The 25,574-nt window shown below is 42.9% G+C and overlaps 1 protein-coding gene across 3 annotated transcripts in view; it reads right to left on the reverse strand.

The window, feature by feature from the left end:
- The window catches only part of FHIT (fragile histidine triad diadenosine triphosphatase), a 1,417,560-nt gene that overhangs the window by 1,367,902 nt on the left and 24,084 nt on the right, over positions 1-25,574 (reverse strand). For all 3 annotated transcript variants that reach the window (XM_045496936.1, XM_045496934.1, XM_045496935.1), the window contains exon 2: positions 16,114-16,162. The gene's annotated coding sequence lies outside the window, so the exon portion shown is untranslated. The remainder of the gene's footprint in view (positions 1-16,113; positions 16,163-25,574) is intronic.

Genomic DNA, 25,574 nt, shown 5'->3' on the forward strand with positions numbered 1-25,574 from the left:
GCCTGTGATGTGCATGTTATCGGCAAGTTTCATGTCATTCCACCAGCACAGGCTGCTCTTAGTCCCCTGGGCTCCCACTTTTGGCTCTGCCTGGAGACAGACCCACTCAAAGACCAAAAACCCTGTCATGTAGTCTAATACTAGCAAGCCCCTAGATTCTGATACCTCGGGCCCACTGAATACTGCAGTAACTTGTTCTCTGTCCCAGCCTGATTACTATTTCAGAGAAACACCTCTCTTTGTTGTGACAATTCTTCCTGCCCCTTGTTCAAAATGGCTCAGGAGTAGATTCAGGTGCTGTTTTTGGTACATGAAATGAATACTCTATTTATTCTATTGCATTTCTGTGATGCAACTGTGGGGTTACGTGGTTGCTACTCTTCATCTGGCTGCTTTAGACACTACATCTACTGTGCACATTCTAACCAGCAACCGTGCACATTCACATGAGCTTTCCATGAAAAACCCCTGGCCACAAGCCTCATAGTTGCAGCAAACTGGACACCAGGAAGGAAGAATCACTTCCTCTACAGTGTAACCATTAACTAAAAGAAAAACCTGGTGTGACATCAGTCATCTGTAACACAAGTAAATCATAATCCTGCAGGGTGAAGTAGGTGGCTACCTAGGAAGCAAGAGCTCAGAGGTGCTCCCTCTACCCGGATCAATCAAATTCTCGTCCTGTGAGACAAAACACAGCATTCGAAAGATAAAAGTCTGAAACGCAAATACACCCAGGTAAATTGTTCTAAAACTTCAGGAACTCACATTCTCCTTTCCCGGTTCTCCAATCTGTGTGTGAGCCCATGTTCTAGCATTAATATAATATTTTTCTTTTAATCTACTCAATTTTGCTAAACTAAGTTTTCGGAAAGACAATTCCATATTGCCACTGTACATATTCACTATCGTGCGTATACAGCCAATATCACTTGCCACAAATGGAGAAACTTCAAAAAAATTAATGTGACTGGGGCGCCTGGGTGGCTCAGTCGGTTAAGCATCCGACTTCGGCTCAGGTTATGATCCTGCAGTTCAGGGGTTCGAGCCCCGCGTCGGGCTCTGAGCTAACAGCCCACAGCCTGGAGCCTGCTTCAGATTCTGTGTCTCCCCCTCTCTCTGCCCCTCCCCTGCTCATGCTCTGTCTTTCTCTCAAAAATAAATAAACATTAAAAAAAAATTAATGTGACTAATCCAAAAAGTGTTCACTCATCTACTATGTAAAATCATCTCCTGTATCATGTGAAACACTGTAATAAACTATTGGTTTAATTTCACAGTAAAGAGTACAAAATGAGTGATATCAGGATTCTCAACACCCACCACCCCCCACCCCACCCCCCACCCCCACCACCAAACAGAGGTAGGAAGGGGACTGAGAACCTGAAGAAGCCTGTGCAAAGGCCACGTGCTTGGGGCTGTAGGTGCCGTGTGGAGTGTGTGTCACGAGCGATGAGAAATCGGGGTACAAAAGAGCAGGCTGTTGCCTACTTCACAATTATTTCCATCTGGGGCTGTCCCCGTACATGTGTCATAGAGAAAGTCTACTGTGTTGTAGGCCTTTCTCTACTTCTATGCACCGTCTCCTTTACACGTCTGAGCTCACAAATTACCCATCACAAAGAAATCGCATGCTGTTAATAGGTCTCTTCATTGTGACTGACAGTGCAGAACAAATGTCAATCCCTGTGCTGAGACCGAATTTCTGGAATACTAACAGGGGTTCCCAGTAGGAGGAGACACATTACCCAGAGGTCACCCCAATGACTCCTGGAGCAAGCTCCTGAATTCTGCTGCTTCTTGCCATATTTGCCACAATGGGCCGTATGTTCAAGCTCTCCCTGGCTACCTTCTCTCCAATCAGATTCTCAGTTCTCTGATCATCTTTCCACTACTCTTAACACCTAGCTCTCAGCAGAACAGGTGCCTAATTTATACAAAACATGAGTGAATTTGAATGCATCAACCATAAATGAAAGAATGAATGAATGAATGAATGAATGAATACCAATAAATCAGCTTTGCACCTGCATGCCTAAGGTACACCTCCAAATTATCCCAACTCTGTCCAGAATTATCAAGGGACACAGCAAAAACCCCATCAGTATGCCTTATCAGAGAAATGACAAGTTCCCCTTCCCTTGCCCTAGCTGTACAAAGATCTACCACATTCTATCTTTTCAAATGACTCCATCTTACAAGCTGTGCAATCTTGGTGAAGTTACTTAACTTCTCTGAACTTCGGTTCCCTCATCTGTTAAATTCTGAAGAAAAATATCTGTCCCATGAGTTGTGATAAAGATTAAATGAGAGAATTAAAGAAAAGTGACTGCCATATTGCCTAGAGTTGATCATAAGCTAAAGATGCTGGCTGCATTTTTTAATAAGATCACAGTACCATGATAAATATCAATTGCATAATGGTTCTGTGTTGTTACAGTGTAACACCCACATGCTTTTGCCATCCTGATAGTTCCTTGGTTTGCCAGTGTTAAAAAGAAAACCACAGGCCCCAAATGGTGTCAGTTAGGCTAAGGTCCCAAGTCAGTAAACTGAGACTTAATACCTAACCTAACTGCAGTTTCAACCCCCAAAGAATATAACCTTTAGCCAGTCAACTTGGGGATTTAGTGGCCAGCACCAGGAAGTTTACTGAGAGACTCCTTCTACTCCCCTTAGGAGGGAGACCTTGCCTAAAACAATGAATTCTTTGCGAATAATTTCCTTTTTTCCACTCCCTCTCTACCTTTAAAAACGTTTCTTTTCCTGTAGCTCTTTGGACTTCCCCTCCACCACTCGCTTAGTTGGGATGCTGCCTGATTCATGATTCATGAATTGTTTAATACAGCCAATTAGATTTTCTAAAATACACTCAGTTGAATTTTTGTTATTTAACACTAGAATCAGAGTTTTTAACGTTCACAAAGAAAATGGAGCAAATTAGCAAGTCCCAGTGCCATCAAGAGGCACAGCACCATGTACAAACGGTTCTTCATAAGGGCATCCTCCCAAGTGCATCCTGGGTCGATGATGACCACAATTCATTCCCATTTTGAAGCCCCCTACATTTTTCACTTCTTTCTCGCTCTGAATCTCCTGCACTGGTAATGCCCAGTGAGCGTCCCTCATTTCTAAATCAGAAGGATGCACACCTGCAGCCACAGGAGGGAACGTTCAGGATCTGATGCCTGTCATATTTTCCAGACAGAAAACAATCTCCCAATGCCTCTACCCAGGAGATGGTGAACTACTCTGACATCTCAGCTGTTGCCCCTCCGAGCAGATTCACACACCTTTGGTTAACGCCCCCTTTGGGCAGGCATCTAGTCATGTTTACAGTTATCCATTATGACTGGCTCTACACAGATAGTGCCTTTGGTGTCAAACCGAATGGCCCTGTAGACCTCTGTCCCAAGAGAGCCGGAAGATACAGACATGCATTAGATAAGACACAGGCAGAAACACAGCATCCACTTCTCTGAGATGGAAAGGGACTGAAGCAGACCTACTTGGGTCCTCCAGAGCTGCAGTGTGGGGAGGCCCACAGCAAGGGCTCAAAAAACCTGAGTTGCTTCAGGATCCGAAAGCTTATCAGAAAGTGTCTGTAGGTGTCTGCAAGCCGATATGTCAGCAAAGAAAAAGATGAACTGTTTTAAAGGGGAATCATCTTGAACCAGGACGAACATGCATGCTAGGTGCCAGGGCGCGCTCCTGAACCTCTGACCTAGTGCACATCCAGCTTGATGCCGTGCAACTCTCCATGGAAGAATCGCTCCAAGAAAGCCAAGTGGAGAAGCACCCTTCGCCATCTGTAATAATCTAAGTAGGGAGTCATGGGGAGAGGGGGGAGACAGTGACATGAAGAGATGGCCTCCAGTCCTCAGAACGCACCATAATGAGCACTCTGTGTTTCAACAGGGTGAACTTGCATTTCCTCAAAAGGCATTTAGACACAGCCACATAATTGGGAGTGAATCTAAGAACTCTAGAAAGAGCGGCACATTTCCCCACTGACACAGCTGTATTGAAAAATCAACCCATGGCTCTAAGGGAAATGAGAAAACACAACTGGTGATTTCTAGCAAGGCATCCAATCTTCATTTTTGTGATCCCTCAATTCTCAGTTCAAGTATAAACAGACTTTTTTCTTCCCCCTGAAGTAGGAAGAGGATTAAGCAGGCAGGACGCTTTCTGAGTTCTGCGTAGCATATGTTCATAAGCTTTCCTTTTGTAGCATTTATGGATTCATTCTGGAGTAGGGTTAAGCTGGAGCAAAGCAATTTGGCATGCTTGCATTTGCTTTATTGCAAGTGCAGTCTGCAGGGGCCACCCTGACCTGAGCGGCAAAAAAGCTTCCTGGAACCCTGAAGGGGATGCTGATTATGTTCCTTACAGGGATGCTCCAGCTGAGACTTCCTCCTTGCAAAACAGAAAAATAGCTTCATGCAAATTATCCTCAGGAAAGTGGTGGCCCCGGGGACAAGCGTGATCATTATCGCGCAAACTTAATTTCTGACCACCGTCAAGGATCGCCCTGCGGTATCTGCACTGCCATACAGCCTCGGGGTCAGCATTCCAATCCATGCCAACCGAAGGACCCCACTCAGTGACAGATGTGACTTCCCCATCTGTGTGTCCCCTTCTGTGTGCTACATCCACACGACGGAATACGGTGCCGCTCTGAATGAGGGTGCGATAGAAGAATTTTTAGCGTTCACAATGCAAGTTTAAAAAGCAATACGTAATCATTTTTAAATGGAAATGCGTCCCATTTCTTTTAAACGGGTCTACATAGAAAACTGTTAAGACGTACCCCAAAAGGCCATAGGTGGTCATCCCTGGGCAGTAGGATCTTGAGCTATTTCTATTTTCTTCTCTTTGCTAATCCATTTCCCAAATAAACTAAAATGCGAATGTAGTATTTTTGTACTACGAATAAAGTAATTATAAAGTGGCTTAAAGATAGACTGACATCTACGAAAGAGTGTTTCTGTCTGCAAAACAAAGAAGCATTTCCATTAAAATAATAAAATTGACCTGCACCGTTAAGAAAGAACTACCACATAGCTCACGGTCTACTTGGCTACTAGTATCATCACTAACTACTTCTTAAGCACCTGCTGTATCCTGTGCCCTGCAGTAGGCATCAGTACTGGGCTAAGTAACTCAGGTAATAGCTAAATTATTTACATCATTGGGACCCTCTCAGTGTTACTGAGGTTGGAGAACCTGGAAAACAGCATTTAACAAGGGCATTAATCCGTCCACCTGGCCTACAGTGCGCCTTGTCAGAGACTCTCTCCCAATCCTACTGAGAGGGATTAAGTAGAATTAAGTAGGCAGCCGGCCAGGTGGACTCTGTGCCCAGACCACAGCGGACTCCAGCAAGTGTGGGCACCTGACCTAGATCAAGCGATTCAGACACTGCCCCCCAGGAAAGAGGAACTGGAGTAATTGCTGTCAGTCTCTATCCACCCCTTAAGTGGGACAGAGGGGGCTGCAGGGACAGTCAAGGTGGCCCAGGATACATGCAGCACAGCAGCCGGTGTGCAGGGAGAAGCAGTGGGAGAGCACGTGCAGCCCGAGTCGGTCACTGTGCTTCAGGACGGAGACAATGAGAGACAGTGTGGCTTATCCGTGTACCTGTCCTGCTCGAGAGGGTCAACCACTTCCTGGTCCAGTGTCTCAGAAGGTTCTCAGTCCAACCTGCCCTCAAATCGGTGAACTAGCTGGTGGTCTTAGAGCCAATGCTCTGTCTTGGGTTGTTTTTGTTTGGTTCGTTTCTTAAAAACAAATGATTCTGAACTGAGAGGTAGTTAGAAGGGCCAAGGCTATGACACCCTGCATGGCGGATTCCCCCTCTGGTCCTTCTTGCAGCCCTCAGCTAAAATGTCATAAACTCAAGCCCTCCCAGACCAGCAAGTATGAAGAGGCCTGCTCTGTTTTGCCTCCTGTTGCAAGAGGACTTAACTTTTAATTATATATGTGTTGTTTAGTAGTTATGACCTGTCTCCCTCCCTAGGTGTAAAATCATCAGCGGGGGCCCACATTTCTTGCACCTCCTACAGCACATTTCTGGCACATTCTAGGAGGTCAGTGGTAATGAAAGCATCAGTTAGTCAAGTACGTTAGTACATACCCATTCATGCAATATACAATCACTGAGTACTTAAAATTGCAAAACTTGGTCCTTTCTCCATAAGGAACTATTGACTCAAAGAAGGATATTAGGTATATATAAAGACAAGAAACACCTATGCAGCAGACACTGCTGAGGGCTTATCCAACAGCCATCCCCTCTTTTGCCTTAAAAGTAAAACTGAGGGACGCCTGGGTGGCTCAGTCAGCTAAGTGTCTGACTTTGGCTCAGATCATGATCTCACGGTTTGTGGATTCAAGGCCCACAAGGCTTGGGATTCAAGGCTTGGGATTCTCTCTCCCTCTCTCTGCCCCTTCTATGCTTGCCCTCCCTTTCTCTCTCTCAAAATAAATAAATAAACTTTAAAAAAAAAAAGTAAAACTTAAATTTTACTGGAGTATCCTCCCTCCACAAAGCCATATGCCCAGAGAAAGTGAGGATTAACCCAGCTCAGGGGTAAATCCTGATTAGTTTAAGAATGGGATGGGTTATAGCTGCTCAGATATCATCTCTTTAGCCCCTACGGCAGCCAGGCAGAACAGGGTCAAGACAGCCAGACAGACCCCACTCACACCCCCAACACAGGCACATGCATGCACATACCCATACACAAGCCACGTCCAAATATGAGCAGCCTTGGGCGCCTGGGTGGCTCAGTCGGTTGGGCATCCAACTTCGGCTCAGGTCATGATCTCACAGTTGGTGGGTTTGAGCCCCGTGTCCGGCTCCGTGCTGACAGCTCAGAGCCTGGAGCCTGCTTCAAATTCTGTGTCTCCTTCTCTCTCTGCCCCTCCCCTGCTGATGCTCTGTCTCTGTCTGTCTCTCAATAATAAATAAACGTTAAAAAAATTTCAAGTATGAGCAGCCTCTTCTGTTTACTTAATGTGCTGACCAAACATTATCATTTTCTATGTGTACCATGACAAGAACAAATTTAGATTGGAAAGCACCAATCTAACCCAATCAAGATAATCCCATCCCATGTGCCTGTGTATGATTTAGAAAGGAGTATGTGGCTGCAATCGGCCAAATGTCACCTAAGGAGAAGCCTGCTAGAGGGGTTACAGGGAAGGTCCCTTGTTTTTAAAACAGGATGCAAAGAATAGTTTCTTATGCCAAGGGATGCTACCGTTAGTAGAGATGAGTCCCCAGAATGAAGCAGCCATCTTAGAACCGTTAAGGCACCTTGGTCTGAGGACCAAGTCACAACCGTGAAGATGGCAGAGGAAAAAGGCAAGAAATGAAGACTTTAATAACATTGTTGAGCCACTGAATTAACAGAGCCTGGAGTTGCTCTGCTGGGATATCTTGTTCCTTGAGATAATTCATTTTCCTTATTCCGATGGCTTTTATTTTGTGTTCAAATGCAAGTTGGTAGAGAAATTCACAAAAGAAGTGACAATGCTTAGCAATCTGTCAACAGCTTCCTGCTGAAATCCTCTCCCTACAGCACAGTGACAACCATCAAAGGCACCCTGGTGGGACCCCAGTTGCTTGGCACCAGGGAAAAGTAGATTGAGGCTGGATTCCAGACATTCAGAGCCCAGGTTTTATAATGCCTTCCTATCAATCATGACATGCATGGGGCTCAGCAGGTAGATATGGAGAGGGTGGGAAGCTTTTTTTTTTCCTTAATTCTTTTATTGTTTAAACCATTTTGAGTTAACTTTCTGATTATTTGTAGCCAAAAGCATCTTGACTGATAAATCTATCTTCATATAATTAGCAACAAATTTATATGACCTCCTTGGAGCAAAAGACTCAGGAGAAAATGGTGCAGAGATACACAGTCCTGCCCACATTCCTCCAAATCTTCAAATGATGGGTCTTAAGTGAATTTCTCCCAAAGAGGTAGATAATTGAAAGGCCAGGAAAAGAATTAACCACGCGATCATCTGATGCTCTCTCCATCATGAGAGTCATAAAGAACACCACAAATGCTGAAGCATCACCTCATCTCAGTGGGGGAGGGGCATCATATTTTAAGCATACCAACTCGTACTTTTCATTATGCTTTCAGTATAGTTCCCTTTCTGATCTCAAGAACTTCAACAGAGCTTCCAGTCCCTTTGTCCCAAAGCAGAAAGTACCAGAGGGCAATCTCTCAACCAAATCTGGCCCCCACTAAGGATTTTTTTTTCAACAGCCTAAATTCATGGAGGGGTACATGCTAGACACTAGCAGAAAAAGACAACGATAAAAACAAATTTGGATCATGTCGTTTAAAACAGTTGTTTGGGTGGGACTGGACCTTCCTACTACTGGGGAGAAGCTGGAGGTTTTCCAGTTCCTTGAAGTAGTAGAGGCTGGCACTTTGTTCCCAGGTAGATCTCTAGGGAGGCAACAGGACTTTTGGTGGGGATGGTGAGGAGATGCTGGGAAAATGAATACTGGGTCCATGAAATCCAAAAGAGCCCAACCTCCTTTGGAGAGCACAGCAGGGCCACCCAACATTGCTTGGAAGAGGAACCTCCTAGAATAGCCAGCACGGACTAAGAAACAGAAGGTCTTTTCTTGAATGTCCTGTTTGCAGGGGCCAAGGGAAGGCATGCCCAAGATGGGCAAGTCTGAGTGTTTTCAGTTAAAAAGCAATCGAGGGGTGCCTGGCTGGCTCCTGATTGCGGGTCAGGTCGTGATCTCGCAGTTCGGGAGATCAGGCCCAAGTCGGTCTCTGAGCTGGCAGCGCAGAGCTTGCTTGGGATTCTCTCCCTGTCTCTTTCTGCCCCTCCCCAGCTCATGTTCTATCTATCTCTCAAAATAAATAAATAAACACTTTTTTTAGAAAGGCAATTGAAACCCAGAGGATTTGCGACAAGCTCTTTTCCTAGTAGACAGGAACACAGTCAGTCCTGTTTCATCAAAGTCCTTTCTGTGTCCCATTGTTTCCGAGTGGCCCAGCAAACATTTGCTTACCCCATATTTACTCTTTTTCATCTTCCTGTGAATTATATTCCTTCCCTTTTGAGTCCCAGACCCCCACGCCCTTCTCAAGTCAGAATGATACATATACCTCATTTTGCCTGACTGGTTTTGGAATCTCCATGTCTATGTGGATTCTCCATATGGATAAAATTAAATTTGTTTCCCTCTTGTTAATCTGTCTCATGTCAATTTGATTCTTAGTCTTGCCAGAAGGTCCTTGAATAGAACGGGACATTCTTGCTCCCCGACATGTGCTATGGTAGACGTGTAACACTTCTGCATCAACGACACTAAGTGAGCAGACACCCCAAATACCACCAAGATAGAACTTCCCAACACTTTGAGGGGGGAAAATGTAATGAGGTATGTATGTATGCATGATTAAAATTCAGGCATGCAACATTCAAAACAAGTTTTCAGAATTAAACCTTTAAATCAGAATGCAAAGTCGGTTTGTATTTTTAATTGGCTTGGCATGTCATGAGCTCCCAAAGGACACCACATTGCCGACAATCCCCACCAGTTATTGAGTATATTCCTGCAAGTCCTGCTACCTTAGAAAGGGAAAATTAATTGTAAGATAGACAGTTTCATAGCTGGTGGACATTACTGAATATTTTCAAAAGCATTCAAATAAAAGGCAATGAGAGAATGCTTTTATTTTAATTCTCTCTAAATAATGCCACACCCCTTCATGGGAAATGGACTATATTTACCTCAATGTGCTGTGAATTAGTGAAGACTGCATATAAAGAAACCAAGTGCCCTATATGCATGGCACTTTAAATGGTTCAGATTCCCAAATAATACAAAAGCATTTTCAAGTCACACATGGGATATGAAGTGAAAATGTTCTTGGAGGAAATCTTCTCTAATAATACTTACCTACTTCAGAGGGTGCTGGGAAGCTCTATTAACACCAACAGAATACTTTTAGATCTTCAAATAAAAGGACTATAGAAATGCAAAGTATTATTATTATAGTTCTGAAATAATTTCACACCTAGGGATGAGAAAACCCCAGGCCAAATTTTACTGCTTCTCTCCTGCCTGATAAACAAGAAATGCCACAAGCTGGGGGTGGGGGGTGGGGGGGGAAGTGGAAAGCAAATAGAACAAAGACATCAAAGTTTCTCTTTTCCTTGAGCTTTCTATTTCCTCCAGAAGTCATTTTAGGGGACTTAGGGAAAAAAAAAATGAGTCCGTTTAAGGTCAGGGTTAAGTACAGAGACAATGTTCTCATTGCCTTTTTTTTTTTTTTTTAATCCAGATAAAGTAACTACCAACTGAGGTGAAAAAAATACACCTGTCCACTTCTATGGGGCATAGTTCCTCCCAAAGCACTGGCCAAACTTAAAAATGGCCTGATAAATCATTACCTGAATCACCTACCAGTACGATCTCACCTAGGAGGTCAGAAAGCAGCTGCTTTAACCAACAGTAGGATTTCTACTTAGCCACTGAGAGCACAAGACGGTCATTCGTGGCCGCTGATGGAGGTGGTGGTGATGTTGCTGGTGGTCATGATGGGGAGGATGGTGATGACAGTAATGATAGGACATTAAGAAGAAAAGTTCTCAAACCCTGCTTGTCAATGGGATCATCTGTGGAGCTTTTTAAACGACAGGTTCCTGGTCCCCATTTCAGATCTACTGATTTTGAATCTGAAGAGAGACCTCAAGTCTTCATTTTGTTTTATTTTAACATGGCCATTAGGATAACAACTGAAGTGACAGTGCTTGCAAATCATGTCATGATTAAGAATACAGGCTGTGTAGGGGCACCTGGTGTTTCAGTTAGTGAGGGTCTGACTTTGGCTCAGGTCATGATCTCACAGTTCACGGGTTCAAGCCCCACGTCGGGCTCTGTGCTGACAGCTCAGAGGCTGGAGCCTGCTTCAGATTCTGTGTCTCCCTCTCTATCTCTGCCCCTCCCAGGCTTGAACTCTGTCTCTCTCTCTCTCTCTCTCTGTCTCTCTCTCTCTCAAAAATAAATAAAAACATTACAAAAAAAAAAAAAAAAAGAATGCAGGCTTTGTAGACAGACTGGCTGTAGTCTAATCCCAATTCTGACACTTATGAGCTGTCTGACTGAGCAAAATACTTCAACCTTAAGCCTCAATTTATGCAACTATAAAATGGAAATGCCATTACTAGCCACACCTCATAAGGAAGATGCATAGGAAAGTAAGCAAATTTTGAAAGCTTATCTTAATTCCAAGGAAGACCAAAAGTTACATGTTAAAGAAAACAGTGCTAACCAGACCAATGTGATAAGTATTACATACTGATTTAAACAAAAATTGTGAAAGAATTATGTTAAGAGGCTATGGGGACCAGAAGCAGTGAGGGTGGGGAGTGTCAAAGAGCTATTGCTGACACTGATACAGCAGGAAAACACAGTATAAGCCCATTATTTGGAAACAGAGATAAACACCGGAAGTACCAGAGCTGAAAGTTGCCCACTGGGGGGTGGGCGTTGGAAGGGTGGGAGAAACGCAGGAGGAGGTAGGTGTTGCATTTTTCGATATTTGCTTTTTAGTGCTGTTTTATTCAAACCATGTACATAAGCTGCTTTGACAAAAATAAAAATGAATTTTAAAAGATAATTCATAACGTGTATAATATTATATGTCTTCACATACTAGGGTTAACATAAGGTTTTTCAGTTGACCCAAACCTGCTTTTTAGAAACTGATGGCTATAATCCCTCCAAATGCACCACCAAAATATCTAGTTCTTGAAAGTGTGCCGTCACCAACTACTATGTCCCTGGCGCACTGGAAGTTCTAAAAAGGCATTTGCTGAATTGAACTGAGGATGGCAGAAAGACATGTAAATATAAAGAAAGAAGTTCCTCTGTGCCATCAAGGTCACATCAGGAAAGAGGCAGCAGCTTCACCTGGGGTGTTTGAGGTGAATGGAATAAAGGGTGTGGGAAAGGGTAAGGGAAGCCAGAAGGGACAGTCCAGTACCATGCAGGTAGCAAAAACAAAACTGTCGCTCCCCCAGACTTAAAGGGGCAAGGAGAAGGAGCAGTTCCCAGAGAGCAGCAGGAGCTTTAGCCACAGAAGAGGGGCCCTTGGCAGGAACTGTGGCCCTCCTTAGAGGGTTATAGTCACTACCAACCAAAGTGTGGCAAGGAAGGTAGGGAATAATATTCTAACCTTGAATTCTCGGATTTTCACCCAGTGCCTTCCAAGGGCTAATGCAAGAAAAAGCTGGAGAGCTAGGAAGCCCAGGTAATGCTGACAACAGAGGTTAGCCCCCTGGGGCACAGAGCCTTTCAGAGGAGCAAGAAGCTGGAGGCACAGAGAATATCCAGCACAAGCAGTAGGCAGAGTTCTGTTTTTATTTTTTATTTTCTTGAAGTTTATTTATTTTTGATAGAGAGAGAGACAGAGCACGAGCAGGGGAGGGGCAGAGAGAGAGAGAGGGAGACACAGAATCCGAAGCAGACTCCAGGCTCTGAGCCGTCAGCACAGAGCTCGACTCGGGGCTCAAACTCACACACCTTGAGATCATGACCTGAGCCAAAGTCAGGTGCTCAACCAACTGAGCCACCCAAGTGCCCCTGGTTTTATCTTTGGTTTTAAATTTAAGTCCCTTTTCTACTCAGCCTTCTAAAAAAATAATAATAATAACAAATAAAAAGTAAAAAGCCCTTGATTTTTCAATGTGTTTAATAAATATAAGTGGCATCATCATCATCACCTAACACACTGATGTCACGCAGCATTTGATAGCTGGCTAAGCACTTTCACACACGTTGCCTTTATGTCATCCCTCAAAACAGCTCTATGCGGTAGACAGGGCAAGGCTTACCCTGATTTTACAGGTGAGGTTAAGACCTCACCTAAGGTCTAAGAAAAGTTAGGTATTTTTCCCAGAATCATAAAGTTACCAAGAGCAGAGCCCAAGCTCTTAATGATTCAGTTAGGGCTCTTTCCACCCATACAATGCTGTCAAGCTACTTATTCACAGTGAGGAGTGCACAATTGATGTTCCTGTGGGGGGGGGGGAAAAAATCATCAACCAACTTTGTTCTAGGCACTTCACAGAACACAGAAGCAGTCAACAAACAAGACACCAGGGGAAATGGAGCCCACTTGCCCATTCCGTTGTCAAGAAACCACAAGCAATGCCAGAGACGAAAATAATTGAGTTTTCAATCACATTTTACACATCATTGAAAAGAAGGTGTTCAGTGGGGCAAGAAAAGTGTTCAACAGAGGAATAAAAAACTCAGGGAAAAGCAGAAGAATATCTCACAAGTTTTGTTTTGGGAGGCTGGAGTAGACAGAAGGAAATCACGGTCCCTTTACAAGCCACCTGCCACAGAGAGATCAGGGCCCCAGAAACTGGAGGGAAGACCTCTCTGCTTCTCTTGCCCTTTCCACCTCTACCCCTGCGTATACACACATCCTTTGAGAGCTCAGAAAAGCAGCCACAAGTGACTTCTTTGTGCCAAACAAAGGAGTAGTGGGAAGTCCAGCAAAATAGCCCATTTTTGAAATACTAATTGAGAACTCTGCATCTTTTGTGACCTACTGCAAAATGTTCAGTTACTTGCCCATGAGGGAAGAAAGTAATGAATGGTATTTTAATTGTAAACCTCCAGACATCCTCCATTTATTCCAAATCTAGCTCCCTGATGTGTAAGCTACTCTACCAGTTTAGGCTTCTGTAGTTGCAAAGCAGTAGAAGCCAGTTGGCTAATTTGAGGATTATTGGAAGGAAACTAGGGACTCAGCAAATCCAAGGCAGACTGGAAACTAAGGCTTAGCAACCATCAGTCACCGAGACAGACATGGAGACTGGGGAACGGGAAGAGCTAAGGTGGTCCCAGAGTAGAGTGGATATTTTCAGAGCAGAATGCCAACTTGGAAAAAGGAGAAGAATGCCGCAGCTCAAGATTCAACTTGTACACAAGCACCCACCTAACCAAGCTGGTGATCACGCCCCCAGCCCTAGGCTGAGTGTAGACTCCTGGTTACAGTTCCATTAATCAAATCACCTTAAAAGGAAATAAAGGTGCTGTCAGGAAGGGGAAACACATAAATACTGGGAAAGAAAGCGGAAGGACAGAGAAGTCCCTCTATACTTACCAAGACTCCCTTCAAAAATTCCTTAAGAATCTAACTAGCTAGCAGTTAGATCACTAATTTCTTAAGACGACATTAATTAGTAATTGTCTACACACAGCCAAAGAAAGTGTTTACCCTGACACCTACAAACCTTCAACCTGACAACATTTTACTTCCAGAGGTCTCACGTCTCACACAACTGAAAGCTCTCTTTTCGTGTGATTCCTAAAGAGAAGGCAGAATTGGTCCTTCTCTAGGCACGACATGCTCTTCAGAAACATCCTGAAGCATCCAAAAAGCACAGACTTGTCAAAATGTCTGATGAATACATTCAGAAGGGTGCTGATTTGATGACAATGACGATGACGGGAATATTAGGAAGAGCAGCTGCAACTAACATGTACTGAGTAGTTGTCACGGGCCAGGACAGAGTAATCCATCTACCCTCTGCAACATCCTGTGAGGAAAACAGTATTATTACCTCCTTTTCACAAACTAGGAAAGTGAGACACAGAGCGGGTAAATGACACATCCATGGTCCAATAGCTAATAAAGGCCAAACCGGGACTGAATCCATGTCTGACTCCAGAATACCAATTTAACAACAGATTTTTGCTGAGAGCAGAGGAAATGGACTGTGCTGGGTGAAAACCCTCTCCAAGAGAAATGTGAGCCCCATAACTGTACCTAATGATCGCAAGGTTCTCAAGATTGCTACAATATCACCAATTCCAAAAATTGATGAGAATTTATTTCTAAGAAGCTATCAAGATGTGGTGCAACGGTCCAGAGATAGGCGGAGTTATATGGCTGAAAGCCATTCAGAAGAAGTCCAGGCCAACCAGCTTTCATGGGCTGGAGTTTAGTCATCCCAAAGTAAATCCTCAAAACCGTGTTTTTATAGCTCGTTTTGATCATTCAAGAGAAGTTTTCTCCAATTTGCCTGTAAAATTCTTCTTCACCCTCAAAATAAATATTAAAAACTCAGACCCAGAAGTAGATCTGTCATAAAGTTGGGAATAACTTAAAATATAAGGTAAATCAAAATGGCTTTTCAACTTTAACTAAAGTGGTCACGGTCATGATTGCTGTAATAAAAACGACAGGAAAAAAACCTAAAATTGTCAAAAACATAATTGATGATGAAAACAAATGGAAAATTATGGCATATTTCACCCTGGCCACCAAAGACTCTTGATGAAACTGCAGCCCTATAATTCCCCAGAATGAATTCTTTAAATTAAAATACTTCATGCAGAACAGAAATTAAACAATGAATCAAAGAACAATGCCATGTAGTGGTATGCGTATAAATATACCTAGCAAAGAGGAAACAATTACATTTTTCCATGTAAAAAACGAACTCGATTTTAATGTGTCACAGAAAGGTGCTAGGTACTTTTCCCATTGCTTCCCACTTGGAAGTTCATTTCCGGTAACTCACTTAGGGTCCACAGAGACTGGGCAGGATGAAATTAGCTACACCAAACTGGCTGGCTTTCTCCTTCCTACAAAAGTAGGTCCTCCACGCAACTGCACAACTGACTTGCGTGATAAATTTCATCCAGCCCAATTCAAATGCCACTCTGCATTTTAGTTTAAATGCTTTATTTGGCCAGCTGGTTTTATTTAACCATCGACTAGAAGCAGTACGAGTGCATTCTTTTTCCATCTAGCATTAATCTTAGTAAACTTAGCTCCAGTGGAATGTCTTAACTGCTGAGAAGAAAGCAAAAGTCAGCAAGCATACAATTGCATTTGGCTACCCTCAGCACATCATTTTATTTCCTCCTGCTCTCTGCTAACTATTGCTCAGCACTTTTGCCTAAGAGGGAGGACAAGCAGGTGGTTAAGGAAGTTGTCCTGTCAGCTATATCTTTAATCCAAGTGTTTAAATCTCTGAATAAAAGAAAAATCAATGTTGTAAAGGCAATGTTTGTCAAGGCCATGTAATAAATACACTTACCTTTACAGACTGTTCTCAATGGATTTTCCTCCTTTGCTGAGCTTCAAAGCTACAAAGAGATAAAAACAAAAGTAGTGAGTTATCTGCGAGTAAAACACCAAACATTTTCTCTCCGAGTCTCCAAGTAGAATCTCCATATGCCATGGTATGTGGTACTGGCCGAAGAAGCCACTGATAAAACCCATGCCTTGTACCTCCCTCACAAAGAGGCCGATAAAAGACATCGTCATCAAGTGAAAACAGTGCACACATCTACCCAGAATTGAATCACAAAAACCGGCCAGACCTACAGTGTTTTGGGTTGTGAACTCCTCAACAGAATGGGAATGGTTTATAAAGTGCAGAGATGAAAATGGAATTAAATGTTATGCAGCACACACAGTCTGACCAGGCATTTTATTTGCTTACTTCTTTCATTGTCATCTTTCTTGCACACTCGACTTCCGTTTCTCTGCCAAGTTTTACGTGGGGAAGCCTGTTCCATATACACAAGGTGCATGGCCTTTTCAATCTAGACCTCGCCACTTGTTCCCATGAGTACACATATGCAAGCTGACAGGCGCAGTCCCCTTTCTCACGGTAGAGAAAAGCCCCCCAAACGGAGGACACCCGCTTGACATTTCAAATAAAAATCTGACTTGTTAGGGGCGCCTGGGTGGCGCAGTCGGTTAAGAGTCCGACTTCAGCTCAGGTCACGATCTCGCGGTCCGTGAGTTTGAGCCCCGCATCGGGCTCTGGGCTGATGGCTCAGAGCCTGGAGCCTGTTTCCGATTCTGTGTCTCCCTCTCTCTCTGCCCCTCCCCCGTTCATGCTCTGTCTCTCTCCGTCCCAAAAATAAATAAACGTTGGAAAAAAAAAAAAATCTGACTTGTTAAATTAAACTTCCTGTGACTAAACCATGCCACATACTGAGCACACACGGGTCCACATGACAAGAGGTGTGGTACATTATGGTTTTGTTTTTTGTTTTTTTTTTCTTAAATGTTTATTTTATTCTTGAGAGAGAGACAGCACAAGCAAGGAAGGGACACAGAAAGAGGGGAACAGAGAATCTGAAGCAGGCTCGGTGCTAACAGCAGAGAACCCAATGTGGGGCTCGAACTTGGGAACCACAAGATCATGACCTGGGCCAAAGTCAGACATTTAACCAACTGAGCCACCTAGGCGCCCACGTTCTAGTTGTTAAACAATATGGCAGTCCACCCTTATTGGAGGTTTCACTTTCTGTGTTTTCAGTTACCATGTCAACAGTGGTCTGGAAGTAGATGATCCTGCTACTGACAAATTATCAGAAGGTCAAAGTAGCCTAAGGCCACTCATGGTGCCTACGTCATTCACCTCACTTCACTGCATCTCGCCAGCCTCTTATCATCTCATGTCATCACAGGAAGGGTGAGTACAGCACAATGAGATATTCTGAAGGAGGTCAGAACTGTTGCTCATCTCTTACTACGCCTAACTTATATGCCAAAAAAACATAGTATATACAGGGTTTGGTATCCACAGTCTCAGACATCCACTGGGGGTGTCAGAATGTACCCTCAGTCAATAAGCAGGGATCTACTGTAGTAATAACATTTCAAGGGGCTGATTCTATATCAGTACATCATTACTCATATGATGACTCCATGTGGTCAAAAATAATGGAAATATTGCCTCTTTCTCTCATTCTTAGCTAGGTCCCAACATCCCCTACAGGTGTAATAGTTGGCAATGGCCAAGTAATTCATGGTTTTCCCATGGTTCTTTCTCTTTTCCTTCAGTGCCCTAAATACCTGCATTATTAGCTCTTACCAAAGAACCTAATACCACTGATGCATGACCACTAAAGAACATAACCAAACTTGGGCTGTGATGTAAATCTTAGAATATTAATGCAGGAGATAAAGACCCTCTATGAGACAACATCAGAAATGTCCCCTTCCCCCTGTATTACATGGATTGCAATAGATTTGGGGAAAACATAATTTGGAGAAGACTAGATAAAATAGTATAATATTGCATTTTGCAAAATATAAGAGATTTGTGGTCTGACAACTGCCTTTCCATTTTAAACACACAGAAATGCTAAACAAAATATGATGATAATTTAAATACATATATATCCAAATAGTCAAGTTCAAAAGAAAGGGAGAAGACAAATATGAAAAGAAAATGAATGTAAATTTTCGAGAATGAGACATGAATCCTCTTGAAAAAAAGCACCCCAAGACCTCAGCAAGATAAATAAAAGCAAATCCACAGGTAGATACATCAGAAAGAAACCACAAAACACCAGAGATAGAAAGTCTTAAAGTCAATCAGAGAGAAAAAACAGACTCCTTGCAAAACAACTTGTCATCAGCAAAAATAAAAGCAAGGCAGCAACGGAATAACATGTTCAAAGTACTAAGGGGGAAAAAAGTTCAACAAAAATTCTATAGCCATGCTAAACCAATTATCATGCAAGAATGACAAAGAAATAAGAACATTTTTCAGGGGGGAAACAGACTGTTTTCTGTTTACAGTAGTGGACTTTTGCTGAAAGAAATACTAAAAGACATAATTGAATAAAAAGGAATTGAACCCAGATGGAAGGAATGAGTATCAAAAAGCAATGGTAAACAAAGAAATTAGCAAGCATGATGGTTAATCTAGTTAATTTAATAATAAATAATGGGTATTGAATAATAATTACTAAGCCTTGGTTGTAAAAAACCAACAACAATAATTTTTAGGGTTTGCAAATAACGAGAAATGAATGGTTGGCTATAATTATATGGAATAAGTGAGGGGAATGAATTGCTTAGAAGGAAGAAACAGATACTGATAAATTGTTAAAGATATGCATTAAAGTTGCCGACCAACTTGTTAAGGATAACCAGCATTTCTTTCTCTATGTATATAACCAAAGACACCCTTGCATATATGCTCACAGAGATGCATACAAGAATGTTTAGAGCATCATTGCTAGAATGCCAAGAACTCCTGAAAACAACCCAAACATCTATCAACAGTACAATGAATACATACATTTTTACAGTCTTACAATAGGGTATTATACAGCTTGGAAAAATCAGTGAAATAGTTACACACATCAACATCTATGTCTCTCAGAAATATGATATAAAACAAAGAAGCAAGTCATAGAAGACTAAATATATTATTCCATATATACAACATGTTCAAAATGACAAAAATACATACTGTCTTGTTTTAGAATATAACAAAAGTGCCAAAAACCATAAAGAAAAGCAAAGGAGTGATTTACACAGAATTCAGGCTACATTTAGCTTGAGGGCAAGGGAGGAGATATAATAAGAAGCATTGGGGAAGATTCTGGAATATGGTAATGCTCTATTTCTTGGCCAGGAGAGAGGTATCTCTATGTTCAGTTTATTATTTTCCATAATAATTATAATATAGTACAATAACTATAAACAACTGTAAATATGCACTTCCAAAAATTATTTTGTATGTATGCTCTATTTCACAATTTTAAAACACGTACGAGTAATCAAAAGAATAGAAATGTCCAAACCAACTAAGGGAACAATATAGTGAACAGAAAACTCAGCCAATTCTCTACAGAAGACTGGAATTGAAGCAAGCAAAAAGCAAAGGAAAGCACAATGCGTAGAAAATACAAAAGGAAATATTTAAAATAAGTTCAAATATGTCACTAATCAGAGTAAATGGACTAAGTACATCTGTTAAAATAAATTTTTTAAATGGATATTTTTAAACTTTGCTATATGGTGTTTACAAGAAACACGTCTAAAACATAAAGAGAGTCTGAAAGGAAAAGTATAGAAAACTATACACCAAGCAAACAGGAACCAAAAGAAAGCTGAGACCTTCACTGGGGCTGTCAGCTGAAATACCTACATGTGGCCTCTCCATGTGCCTTGAGTCCCCCAACATGGTGGCTGGGTTCCAAGGGCAAGAGTTCCCAGGGAGGGAGTCAGGCAGAAGCTGTATTCTTTATGGCCTAGGCTTGGAAGTCACTTGAACACCATTTACATTTAACACCATTTGTGACAGGGCACTCACAAACCCCCATGGAAACTCAAGGAAAGAGAACAAAGGCTCCAACTCTTGGCAGGAGGAATATTGGTCAGTGCTCAGCGAGAAGAGCACACGGGACTGGATAGATGTGTTGGTGTGACCACCTGTGGAAAATGTAACCTGCCACGGCATTCTTTGCAAGTACACGTAGAGCATAAGCCGCACTGACCACATGTTAGGTCCCAAAGGTAGTCTTCGCAAACATCAAAAAACAGATACCAATCAAAGTTCTCTGATCACGGTACATTAAAGTTAGATGTCAATTATGAAATCATATTTTAAAAACCTGTGTTTGAATACTATAATCTTCAGGACAGTTTCCCTTGCAGAGCTGGGGTTGGACGAGACCACTGAACGAATCCCACTGCACAAGGGTTCTCATCTGAAGCCCAAATCACCACTTTGGTTGTGGATAGATTGAATTTGAGGTGCCTGAGAACTATCTAAAAGAAATGTTCAGGTAGGGAGTTGGATACGTGTCTCTGTGACTCAGAGAGGAGGTTTGGCAATGGTGAGTTATCCAGGCATAGGAAGTAATGTGATGTGAGTATGGATGTGGCTGTCCAGGGAGACGGTACCAAGTAGGAAGGGAAGATCCGATCCTTGAGGACTTTCAACATTTAACACCTGTGTTGAGGAGGATGCTGCCCATACAGGAGAGAGAATAGTTGCCAGAGAAGTAAAACAGAAACCATTAAGTGTCACAGAAAGGTCAAGTGATAAAAATACTAAAAATGCCCAGCGTGAAGGTCACTGAGGAGCCCAGTGAAAACTTGGACTAGTTGAGACAGAATTCAGTTGGGAGTTAGTTACGAAATAAGTGGAAATTAAAATGAAGACAAATAAGGACAAATTGTAGACATGTTTGGGTGTGAAGGAGAGGAGAGAAAATACCAACAGGAAGTAGATAAAGGACAATGAGAGTTTCTTTGTATAGTTTATAAACGGGGAAAAACCTGAGTGTCAGGGTGATGAGAAGATCCAGTTGAGACTAAGAGGCTAAAAGCAGAGGAGCAAGAGAGGGTAACCAGTGCTACAGGTTCCCAGAATGTCAAAAGGGATAAGTGGTGAGACTGGCCTTCCAAAAGAACTTTGGGCTCATCCTGGTCATGTAATGCCTTGTGACAGGCATGCATGGGATTGCCTCAACTTATTACTTTCTCCTGCGTGTATGTTTTATCACCTTGATTTGCATCTAAACTCATCAAGACCCAGGACCTTTATTGTTCAAAGCAACCTCACCTGCCCGTGCCTTGTGAGCGCCAGATTCTATACCTGCACCAAATCCTCCTTCGGTAAACACTTGTGGAGTAGACAAGTACACGTGGATTCTACAGTCTTCGTGTACACCTCTGGCACCCGAGCATTTTCCACATAGGTCTACGTATCCAAAGCAGGAGCAGGTCAGGATCAGGAAACTCTGGTTTCAATGCCCAAAGTACACATCTCTGGACAAAAGTCAGGAATACCCACCCAAAGTAGTCCTCTCCTTCCCACGTTTGCCTTGACCCAAAAATCCAAGGACCTAAACTTCTCTAGGCCATGAAGACATGTTTACCTGCAGCTACAATGCGGTACGCCACTTCCTACTCCCCTCAGGCCTAGCTCATCCCCATTTTGTTCTAGAGCAGACAGACTCTGTTTGACCTCATATGACCCTCATATGACCTCTTGCAAGACAGACTAGCTTTCGATCAATCCAAATAGGTTTGGGCTTCAGCTGCTCCTAAAAGACATAAAAACGGAAGCAGAGCAGTATGGGCCAGTTAATACACTGATTTATCTTGGTGGTTTTTCAGAGGACAGCCACCTAGAAGGTCTTCACCAACCCCAAGCCCCTCACTCCATGACCCAGCCCCCAGCCCCCTGAAAAACCAGTCAGCATTTAAACAAGCATCGTTCTCAAATAGAGAAACCTTCTTTGCGATTCATCGTCTCCCAGTTGAAACCTAGGTCTGGGAACCATTCAACTGCACCTTAACACGGCCAGGAACTGAGGGATTTCCCCCCATTGTTTGCATTCTGCAGCCCTCGCCTGACCTGACTGCCACAGGAAGGGATTGGTTATTGACCTTTAAGTCTTTAACAATTACCTACATATCTGGGAAAGAAGTCTTTTCAGTCGGGAATGAAGACCAGACACAAGAATGAAGACACTGAATAAAATCGGCCCTTGTTTTCCTTCTTAGGCTACGTTCAGTGAGCTGTTACTGCCGACAAATTATTGCAACATCCTTTCAAATGATAGCCAATTTTCAACTCAGAGAAGATTCTTAAACCTTTTTCAATGTATCGGTGAAAACCAGGCAGCTGGAAAACATAGCCCTGGTTAAACGACCTGATGATGAATGGATATTTTAAACACATGGAATTATTTGTAAATCTGCATACTGATTTAAACACTCACAAGAAACAGCAGCAAGGACACTAGAAACTTGACATTTCTCAGGTATATTCCTAGAAGTTTTATTTCAGTTTGTATGTATGTATTTCTATTAGAATTTCTAATTCAGAATCTGTGAAACTGATATATTTAGAGTTCAGAGGGGTGGTTAGAATAATTCTTAGTTTTGTTATTCACCTAGAAAGCTGAGCAATACTGTCAAAATACATATGGAAGTCTTTCCACTAGACCTTAAGTTCAACAAAGATACAGACAACATCTATCTTGTTCTGCACTGAATCTACATCCTCTGAAACAGTATCTGGCACATAACACACACTCAATAAAATTCGCTAAATAAAGGAATATTGTAAGTTTGCTTTACTATTAAAATTGAAAATTCTTTTTTATTAAAGATCTGTTTTTGAAAGAGAGCATGCGAGTGCAAGTAGGGGAGGGGCAGAGGGAGAGGGAGGGAGAGAATCTCAGGCAGACTCCATGCTCAGCACAGAGCTTCACGCAGGGCTCGAGACTGTGAGATCATGACCTGAGCCAAAAGCAGGAGTCAGACACTAAGCCACTCTGGCATCCCAAGATTTTTTTATTTTCTAAGTAATCTCTACACCCAATGTGGGGCTTGAACTCATATGCCAAGATTGAGAACCACACACTTCACCAACTGAGCCAGCCAGGGGTCCCTAAAATTGAAAATTCTTAAGTTAGGGTTAATTTTGTTTATTTTTGTTCTTTTTTTTTTTTTTTTTTTTTCCTTTTCTTAATTTGTACCCTAGGGCTTTCATAAGATGAGAAGATTTCTCTATACAGAAGCCTACACTTCTGTGGCCACACACACACACACACACACACACACCCCACACCATCGCCACACCTGTTCAATGCTGTCATATTTGCCAGACATCGGAAAAGCAAATTTGCCAAGAATATGAGCTCTGGAAAATCATTAGGTGACGTCCAAGGAGGTGCATACCAATCAGCCAATAATTAGCATGTTAAAATTCAGAGAGCTAGTGACAAATCAAATTGCATGAAATCTCAGGGAGCATGACCCTGGCCAGGTTAGTGCCCTGGCTATGGGAAGGCAGTGGCATTGTCTGACCAGCCAGACAGGACTGGGAAGTACCATGGCCACTCTAATCCCAGGGGGAGACACTCTGACAATGTGACATTTGCACAGGGATGCCCTAACGTGGCCCCAGTATGTTTCCTCAAAATGGGATGACATTTCAAGTCAAACAGCTCTGATCCCAATAGTACAAACCCTCCCCAAACTCGAATATAACCTGATTTTGAGAAAAACAGGGTCATCTCAGAGAGAAACTGGGGTTGCCCAGAAGCAATGTAAAAATAATCAATTTTTAAGGAAGGTCAAACCAGATATTCAGTGTTTAACCTCATTTGTTATCATTCCATCATTACATAGACCTCAGAGAGCCTTAGTCTAAAAACCAGTTCTCATTTGAGCAAAATCCTGTTCCCGGAGCATCCACACTGGATACTTTTTAATGAATGCTGAAACCAGTTACAAAATTGAGCTACCAAAAGGTGTGGAGAGTGACTGTTAGTGCACTGTGTCCTCACCAAACCCCTGCTGTCTGGAACTGCTGTCCACATGCGAGTCTGTCCAAGGATGTATGGCCACTGCTGTTCCTGCTGCTTCCAGCCTATCTAAGGTCACCTTTCTTACATGGCTGATTCATTCTAAAGGAAGAAACACAGAGGTTGGAGAACACCAACTCCCCCATTTTGGTTTCTGCAGTGCCCATACGCCTGGGGGAACACAGTTAAAAAGAGTCCAGGATGAAGGGCCCATCCTCTAACCAGGCCCACCCAGCTCTTGGGGTAAATGCTCTGCCTCCACCACATGGCCTGTGTGTGCCTGGTTGGAATATGTTCCCACTCCAAGCCAACGGTGACTGGCCCACCAGCTCCCCCCCTCCGCACCCCCCCCATTCCACTACAGGGTCAGGCAGCAGCCTGTGCTCCTCCTGGCTCGTGGCCCGATGCTCCGATAGCCCAGCTACGTCACTGTGGAGAGGGAGTCTGGTTGTGCCCTCCTCTGAACTCTCCATCTGGAAGATCTCTGGCCTCCTTCCCTCTCATTTTTAATCTGACAGACACTGCTGGACAGGGAAACTCAGAGCACACCAAAGTTCATTTTCCCTTCCCTGCTTCTCGGCTGGCTTAATCACAGGGGCAGAATGAGGTTGGCGTGGACCGGGATGCCAGGAATTAAATGAGGGTCCCTGACCACTGGATCGCATTAGTCCTGCCTTCCAAAGTCTTAATTAGTCTTCCTCTGCCTGGCACACCCACTTGCCTTTGGAAAACAGGAAGGTAGCAGAGTAAGATGCCATGTTCACAGCAAGTATTCCACAAAATATTGGTTGAGAAGGACGGTCGCAAATGCCTGCTGGCTCAGGGCTTTGCAACAACAGTCAGTTTTGAGGTCTGGGCCCCAGCGGCAAGATTTCTGCTCCCCTTTCTAATGCAAACTGTTATGCAGTGTTACCCTGAGTGATATTCAGACCCTAGCTCAATTTGGAAGCAAAATGATCTTAACAAACAGTGGCAGACTTACAGATAGGCTGCTGAGTCTGGGGACCAAAATAAAGGACAAAATGAAGAAAAAAAAGAAAGTGAAGGATTGATGGCGAATGGAGAGAGGAAAACGAACAAAGAGAAATGAGGAGGATTTCGGGACTACATACCTCAGCTCTACTACTCCGAAATGAGCTGTGAACATACCAAGGACCCAGGGGTGGAAGCAATGTGGGGGAAATCACAGAAAGGAGACAGAGCAACAAATTTGGGGATTTTGATGCTGGAACAGATTCGGGGCTAGCGGTGAAATAGATGCAACAGTAAGTAACGTTTGAGAGGTTTCAAAAGACAATGGGTCTTAATTCCCTTCTGTTTTGCACCTCTTGAATTAAAGTGAGACACCAAAATTTGCTATTTTTCTAAGAGGACATTGACAGATACAATGGAAACTCTGAATACATTTTTTCCC

The sequence above is a fragment of the Leopardus geoffroyi genome, chromosome A2 (genome assembly GCF_018350155.1).
Source record: "Leopardus geoffroyi isolate Oge1 chromosome A2, O.geoffroyi_Oge1_pat1.0, whole genome shotgun sequence".
Classification (NCBI taxonomy): Eukaryota; Metazoa; Chordata; class Mammalia; order Carnivora; family Felidae; genus Leopardus; species Leopardus geoffroyi.